The following is an 8,737-nucleotide window of genomic DNA, read 5'->3' on the forward strand; positions in this document are numbered from 1 at the left end:
TTTAGTTTACCAAGTCAAGACCATTGATAAAACCCAGACAGTTTGCAGAAGGGCCTAGAGAAGGTCATTTCTCTGGACCCTTGGCTGCACCTTCTCCAACAACAGATGAATTCACCAGATGTGTCAGAAGCGGCTCTCTTTTCCTCATGCAAAATGAGCATGTCCTTTGTTTGATGAGCCTCGGAGAGCTTAAAGGTAAGGAAGCATAATAATATGTCATCTCCATCTTGGTTTTCTCCTTAATTCTTTCTTTATTACTTCTGCAACTGGCCAGGTGCTTAACATAGAGGCAGACACAGGGAAGACTTGTAAAAGGCATTCACCTATCATCGCGACTATCAACCTGGCAGCCGGCTCTCCTCTTTCCTGTAGCTACTCAACTCCAGAAAACTCCCCCAACCACTTAGAAACTGTTTCAAGAAGTGCTTGGTGCAGGTTATAACCTGAATTGATAATTAACCTATCAATCTTTTTTTTTTCAGCACAGTGAAAATTACCTTCTAGTGAGCCATGGGGGGGTATAAAACACCTTTGAATCCTGTTTTCTTTCCCTGTTCATTCTTAAATATGAGAGAGGGTGGGGGATGGAGAGAAGATTCAGCAATGTGGAGGAGAAACAGGCGAGAGCAGAGGCCAGACAGTCATGAGGCCAGATGCAAAGCCCAGTGAGGCCCCCAGAGTGAATATTTTCATTCCTCTTTTCTTTTCCCTTCTTTTTTATTATCCCTCTACTTCCGTTTCCTTTTTTTTTCTGCTTCTGACCCTCCAGATGTAAAATACATTCTGCAATGCCATCCTTTCTTTTCCAAGATTCTTGTAACCCCCTAATAACATTGACTAGCTATTCTTTAAAATTTGGAGTTTGTACAATGTCCTTTCTAATTAGTAATTATCTAAGAGTTGGATTTATTTCTTGGACCATTGGCCTGTCACTTCCACAAGTATAAATCGAAATGGAAAAATAAACACCTTCCTTCTCAGGACGGCTGACAGCAGTGATGATGGAGAGGATTCCTTCTCTTCCCCCTGTGCCCTCCCTCCCCTTTCTCTGGTTACTCACACTCAGCTGTATCACTCCAGTGACCAATGAGCAAGGAACCTACCATAGGCTGGTGACTCACAATAATCCACCTCCCTCCTAACAACCCACCTGTGACTTCCACTTCCAAGGGCGGGGCAGGACTCTGTACACAGTGTGGTCTCCTCTCAATAAAGGCTGCTGACTGAGGGCCAGGTGGCCGACAGGCTGGCCCCAGGTGAGCCCACAGGAAAGATGACACCAGTGAGGTTCAGAGTCGCTGGGGATGGCCTCTGGGAGTCCAGCATGAAACCTCCCTGGAAACTCTCGGACCTTGCAGTCCTCTAGATCTGAATTTAAACCTTCTCTAGGCTGGGAGAGCTTCTAACTCTTAGTCTCTTAGTTGTATTGTTTTCATCTGCAGACCAAAGAGAAGGCTGTCCATTTCGTTGATTTCTTGGGAGCATCCATCATACGGAAAGTACCTAGGCGATCGGGTAAGAGAAACGAGCATGGAGGAAGACAGGGACGAACACCACCACCTGGGAACTCATGAAAGTTCATCTAGAGTAGTGTAGGAGAGCAGAACCCAGCCAGCCCCATGTGCACAGAGACCGCAGGGAGCAATTCCTGGCTTCCAACAAAGGTTATTTCCCCCGAACTTGCTGACTACACAGCACCACCTAGGGGCAGAGCACGCGTGGAGTCTACAGTGGTCCCTGCAAGGCCAGCTAACCACACACACACCTCTGCCTCTTTGGCCCTTCCCAGTCTCCAGCCTTCCTTTTGCCTCTGCTCCTTTCTTTCCCACACCATGTCCTTTCCCACCCAGACCTCATTCCTTCTCTTCCTCTTTCTCTTCTTCCTGGTGCAGCATTTTTCATACTGCGGTCCTCGGGGCTTTGGACAAAATGTAAATCTGTGGGAAGTAAGATAACATTCATTCCCAAACAGCTCTGCCTCCACTCTTATGCTCCCTGTTATTGACTTCTTTTGGATGGCATCAAGAACTACTGGGTTGCCATGGTTACGCTGTCCCTGGGCTGGGACAGGGATGGCTGGGACAGGGACTCTGGTACTGTGGACAGTAGGGCCTAGGGATTTTCACTGCGGTCAGAGAGAAGGCAGTGAGATGGGTCTTAACTATATCCCTGGAGCCCACGTTTCCTAATGGAAGTCCCACTGTGAATATTTTCTTGTTCTCTGACAAAACTAAGGGCTGTGCCCAAAGAGCTCACAAGCTAAAAGAGGCAACAGAATTCTAACTTAAGATGGAAGAGCAGAGCTGGAGAGATAACTCCGAGGCTAAGAGCACTAGTTACTTTTGCGGATGACCTGGCCACAATTCCCAACACCTACATGGCAGTTCACAATTGTGTGTAACTCTAGGGTATCCAACACGCTCTTCTGACTTCCATGGGCATCATGCACACATGTTGTACACATACGTGCCTGCATGCAATGCACTTATCACATCAAATAATTTTAAAGCTAATAGAAGAGTGAAGGACTATTTTGGCCACGTATACCTTTTATAAACCTTTCCAATTTCCACCCTCCCCATTCTAGAAACTGTGATTTATACACAGTGCTGAAGTATTTCTTTTAAAACACATTTACAAAGAGATGTTGGATTCAGTTCAGCATTCTCTCCACACCTCCTTAAGTTTTTCTCAAGAGCTACGATTTACTTTCAAATCCCAACAAGTTGCCCTTGAAATGAGACCAAGTTTGTTCGATATAAAGTGTTTCAGAAATATCAGTATGAATACTGAAACACAATAATAAACTTCCTGGAGCATTGTCAGAATACATCACTTCTATAAATCTTTGTGTTTCTAAATTTCACAGAAAACTGTTGAATGCCTATTTAGATAGTCAAGAGCATAAATATCAACTTACTGTGCTCCTGCTTACTCATCTTTTGCTAAACCTATTGTTATTTGGTATACATGCTTGCTCTGATTATGGTAAACTAAATCCAAAATTTGTTTGGATTTTATAAATCATCTAGTTCAGATCAAAGAGCCTCAGAAAATACATTTAAATTCTAACCATTCCAATAGTGGCCAACACACACACACACACACACACACACACACACACACACACACAGTGGTAATTACCTGTGTCAGTTGAAGAATAGTTAGAAATGTCATATGTGCATTTGCTTCTCATTTTTCCCTTAGTGAGAAACATGTCTTGAATGCAAAGTGGAACCACAGACCTTAGCCATAATTTTACTTTCTATGGTTTCAGCTGCCTGTTATCAACTTCAGTCTGAAAATTGCAAATAGAAAATTTTGGAAATAAACAACTTGTAAGTCAAAAATGTGTTCCTGTATAACATAACAAAAATCTCTCACTATCCCATTCTGTCTTGCTTGGGATGCAAACCATCCCTTTGTTCAGCACACTCTACATTGTATATCCTACCAGTCTATTAGTCACTAGGTAACCATCTTGCTTATCAGAGCCACCGTTGGGCTATTGCAGTGCTGTGTTCAAGTCATCTTAAGCTTGACAGTGACCCCAAAGCATAACAGTAGTAATACTGGCAAGCTAGATATGCCAAAGCAAAGCCTGAAAGCTCTTCCATTAAGTGTCATCTCACATCACCACCGGAAGAACGAGCACGATACAGCAAGATCTTCTGGGAAGAGGAAGGATATCCTATTCATATTCCTTTTATTACAGTGTAGTGTATGATGATTCTATTATTAGATGACTCTTATGATGATTCTATTATTATAATCCCTTACTGTGTTCATTTTATAAACTTCCATAGACAAGTATGTATAGAAAAAAATCATACTTTATAAGGTTTGGTACTTGTGAAGTTTCAAATAGTTGCTGGAATCATTGGGCCATATTCCCTACGAATAAGAGGGATGGCGGTAATTGGCTCACATACTGTGATGTCCAAGAAAAGCAGATGAAAGCAATAGAGACAACAAATAGAAAGAAGTAGGATCCAGCCAGGTTCAAAGTTCTGTGTAGTTAAACAAAACTAACGTATATTTATTTTATTTTTAAAGCCATATGAATACAAAATTCAACTGGGTAGCTTTGCCTATGGATTCTGTCTGAGATGAGATAGCTCCATGTCCCAAATGTGAAGGTGGAGCTACTTCCTTCCTTAAATTATCATGTCAGTGCTATGGATGGAAACTGCAGGTAAACTAGCACCTCCAGCAAGTGCCGAACACTGGGCTTGGAGGCAACTTACCAATGGTGTCTCTGGTCTTTATAGATTCCCAGAAAACAGAGACAGAAATCCCCAAAATTTGCATGAAGGAATAACCACCAAGATACTGTAGAAGGGCAGAGTGGCTTCCTCACTGGAAAGTGACATCAAGGATAGAATTCAAGGGAATCCGTCGTGGCCGCCACAGCAGTACTTTGTATTTACAAGCTGTGTGCAGCACTGGTTCAACTGTTTCAGAGGACATGGCCTTATAAAATGTAAGGGTTTGGTCTCTGATTCTACAAAAAAATACATAATTAGCTCATTGATTTAAATTAATAGCCTATTACTTATGCTTGAAATTCTGTTGTTTCTCTGGCTTTTGAATACTGGAAAGACCTAAGAAGGATGAAATTTATTATCTTGGATATTACGGTAGGTTCTTAGCTATACCAGAAGATTCTTCATATGTTTGATTCACTTAAAGAGGGATCAAGTACATTAAAATTCAGAGGTGAAATTTTATACACTTTAAAAGGTTTCTTCCTGCTTTCTTCATCTTATTCACTTTTGTAAATATTGCCTTTGTCTAATATATTAGATAAGTTATCAGTTTGCTTATTTTCTGTTCTCTGCTTATAGTCTGTGAACTTCACTGAGGGCAAGATGGTGCCTGCCTTTCCATCCTAGTAGGTCCCCAGTGCCTGGTGTAGAGCTGAAAATTGACGTTGTTAGTGTGAATAAACAGTAACTAAGATTCGTAAGTAAAACTTGGAAATATAGGCCAGAATGGAGGAATTGCTTTAAATGTGCAATTTTAAAGAAATTTCTTTAATTATGTTTGTGTATGTGTGTCTGTACAGGATGCCTGAGGAGTGCAGAAGAGGGTGTCAAACCCCCTAGAGCTGGAGTCACAGGCAGTTGTGAGCCACAGCATGAGTGCTAAGAAACCTAACACTGGTCTTCTGCGATAGTAGTAGATACTCGCGACTCCTGAGCCATCTCTTCCTCTTCTGGAGTGTGGGCTTTTAGTATAGTAAGCACTATTTGGCAAAAATATAAACTTCTCACAAATCATTTCAGAACAAAGGGGTAATCCCCAAAGACACCAAAATCCACTTGTAACATCTCACAACCATGCAGACACACTCAATTTTGCCAGCTTTCAATGACAGCTGCTAGCCTCAACAGCCCCTTTGCAGTGTGGAATGCTCAGTCTCTCTGAGAAAACTGAAACAAAGCAAGAACTGCAGAATCTTTCTGCTTCTGTGGAGTCGGTGGGGCTGTACCTTCAAGCCCAGATTGGAGGGTATTTCTTTCTTTTGTTTCCCGACATCAAGCTGTCCTACTTAGCTTTGTGGCACTCCTGAAGTCCAATCCCAAAGGAAGCTACCTAGTGCAGCTGCACTGTCTTCTCATCCCTCCTCACTTCTCTCTGACCTGATTCGGTTTATTTACCATCTCAGTAGAGACATCAGAAAAAACTATCACCTGTAAGAACAATGGCAGTCTATGACACCCTGAGGGATGTTGGTATGTGGTGATATATTATTTATGGTTTAATAAAATTTGCCTGAGTATTTAGAAAACAAAGTCAGCCTCAAGCTATCGAGATCAGGCAGTTATGGTATACACCTTTAATCCCAGAACTCAGGAGACAAAGGTGGATGGATCTGAGTTCAAGATCAACCAGGGCTAAATGAGATTGAATGAATCTGAAAGAGTATAGTATAGAGCTCATGCCTTTAATTCCAGTACTAGACAGATATAAAAGATAGGATCAGGGTCTTCAGCAGTCAGTCTCAACCAGGGCTAAATGAGATTGAATGAATCTGAAAGAGTATAGTATAGAGCTCATGCCTTTAATTCCAGTACTAGACAGATATAAAAGATAGGATCAGGGTCTTCAGCAGTAAGTCTCGAGATTCTCCAGCCATTTTAATGAGAGCATAGCAGTCTAGGATTATAGTCTGAGGTTTTGTGGAGCCAGTATCACCTTTCAGTCTAAGGTAGAGGTAAGAGCTAGTGGCCAGCTGCTTTGCTTTTCTGATCTTCAGCTTGAATCCCAGTATCAGTCTCTGGGTATTTTATTTTCTGTGTTACATTGGTAACTGTCATAATTTGCTTCTCTGTTGATGTAATAAATATTGGACGTCCAAAATGTCCAAAATATTGGTCTGTAGTCAAGTCTGTGGGCATCTTTTTTAATTAATCATTGACGTGGGAGGGCTCGGCCATCGCTGGCTGTGTCACCCCTGCTCAGGTGGTTCTAAGTAGTATTAGGAAGCAGGAGCAAGCAGTAAACAGTGCTATTCAGTAGCCTCTGCTTCAGTTCCTGCTCTAGGTTCCTGCTTTGAGTTCTTACCCCGACTTCCCCCAGTGATGGAATATGCTAAAATAAACCCTTTTATCACAGCAATAGAAACCCTAGTAAGACATACCCAACGGCTTGGAAGATGCACTGAGATGATTCTATAGTATAGACCAAACGATTAGTCTCCTGAGCACATGCAGGCAAAACCTAAGAAGTTAGGGACACTTGATAAGGCTATGAAGTGTTTATTTTCCTGTAAAGCAAACGACAGAGCCGCATGGTCAAGGCTGTTGCACCCACAGGCTAACAGGTCTGAAAACAAGGCTGGTATAACCAGGTCTGTAACACTTCTGTAACTCAGACCTCAGTGTTGCAGCAATGTTGTGAATACATGGTACACAGTGTCCCCGTCCTGGAACATGATGTAGACATGTCATTTCTTTCTTGTCATTCCTATGCAATATACTCTACCCTTTCTCAGCGAATTACATATACTATGTCTATAGCATGATATCTAGTGATCAGAATCCACCTGGCAGGCTGCCCTTCATCCCAGGAATTCCTTCCTGGTTAATACCAGTTAAAGCTGCCTCCCAAGCCCCTTCCCCCAATCCCTCAAGCTTTCTCACTCCTTAGCTCCCAGCCTGTCTATGTCCTGTTCTGTCTTGTTTTCATCCTGTTGCCTCTCTTCTTTTGTTTGCGTAAGCAAATAAATTCAGAAAGCAATGTTTAATGGGCAAAATTCTAAAAACAACCAAACAAAGCCCCAGCTGTGGCCATTGAAAGCTCTTGAGTGCTTGTGAGGTAAACTGCTGAGGCTAAGCTCATATTGTAGCACTTTCAGGGAGGAGCCAGGCAATGTCTGCCAATGGGTAAAATTCTTGCACTCTTTGATGGCACAATTCCAGTTTAGCAGCTTTATTTCATAGATAAATTTGCACAATGTTGCCAGTGTATGAGTGTGTGCATGTGTGTGTGTGTGTGTGTGTGTGTGTGTGTGTTTGTATACAGACACAGTCTGTGTCAACTTACAAAGTTGTTGATAGCAGCATTAAAGCCTCAGGAAGCTAGTGACATAAATGCCCATCACTTGGGACTCTTTAAATAAAACAGCATATTAGATTACCAGCCAACCATTGATTGACAGATGCATTTAGATAGATGGCTAAGACATGTTGAATAAATAAAACCAATTTTAGAAGTATGCAGTTGTGTTCCTTTCTAGCTTAAAAAGTCAGGAGGGGTGCATGTTCTGTTGGGGCTTAGAAAATTATACACTTAAATATGACACATCGGTATGCTGATCATTTTAAAGTAAAGTTGTTAGGAATAGCAGTTACTAGATGAAGCCTTCTCGAAGTCCCCTACAGTGCTTCTCCAGAGAGAAACAGTTGCTCTCAGGCTCCATTCACTAAGGAAGGTTAAACATATCACAGAACAAGGAACCGGGTTCTAACATCACACCCAGATCCCACAAAAACTCTGTCCAGCCACTGACTTTTGGTTTTATTCACCTCTCTGAAACCATTTACTGTTCTCAAATTGTTGACAGCCCTCACTTCTCTGGTTAACAGAATGGTTAAACCACAACCAGCTGGCCCTAAAGTTAGTACTGAATGTGGCCTCTGTACACATGCTCACATTGATTTCATTTACAGGGCTGGAGAAATGGCTCAGAGGATAAAGGTAGCTGCCACGAAGCCTGATGACCTGACTTGGATCCCTAGGACCCACCCGGGTGAAGGAACTGACTGGATCTCATTATTCTTCTGGCCTACACATGTGTGCTGTGGTATATACACATAAAATTAAATAAATAAATAAAGTGATTTTTAAATTTTAAAATAGAATACCTTTCTCTTGTCTATCTGTTGCTAGTTTATTTCAATAAACTCAAGTCACTGAGCCTTCAGATAGAGTATGAATTTTTCTCTAATATATATACCAAATCTTCCCACAAAAAACTGTTCAGAACTATCTCTTCTGTCAAAACTGTTAAATAAATTTTAACACTCTCATCACAAAATTTATGAATTAATGATATGTTATAAAACTTGATCAAATCTTTCTATAAAGTGTACACACGTTAAAGTATGTTATGCTTCATAAATATACATAATTGTTATTTTTATTACAAAGTAATCTTTTTCTAAAGGCATCACCTCCAGAGAGTCAGACTAGAGAGTTAGGGAGGAAAATACTGTTAACTCTGTACTCT

General features: G+C 41.4%; 1 long non-coding RNA gene across 1 annotated transcript; it reads left to right on the forward strand.

Annotated features, from left to right (window-relative positions):
- Nucleotides 1-1,175: 1,175 nt before the first annotated feature.
- On the forward strand, nt 1,176-8,340 carry LOC121142210. The gene is made up of 3 exons (XR_005879187.1): nt 1,176-1,256; nt 1,443-1,515; nt 8,178-8,340. It is a non-coding gene; the product is annotated as an uncharacterized LOC121142210 (long non-coding RNA).
- Nucleotides 8,341-8,737: the final 397 nt, after the last annotated feature.

This window comes from Mesocricetus auratus, unplaced genomic scaffold, assembly GCF_017639785.1.
Source record: "Mesocricetus auratus isolate SY011 unplaced genomic scaffold, BCM_Maur_2.0 Super-Scaffold_100009, whole genome shotgun sequence".
NCBI classification, from domain to species: domain Eukaryota; kingdom Metazoa; phylum Chordata; class Mammalia; order Rodentia; family Cricetidae; genus Mesocricetus; species Mesocricetus auratus.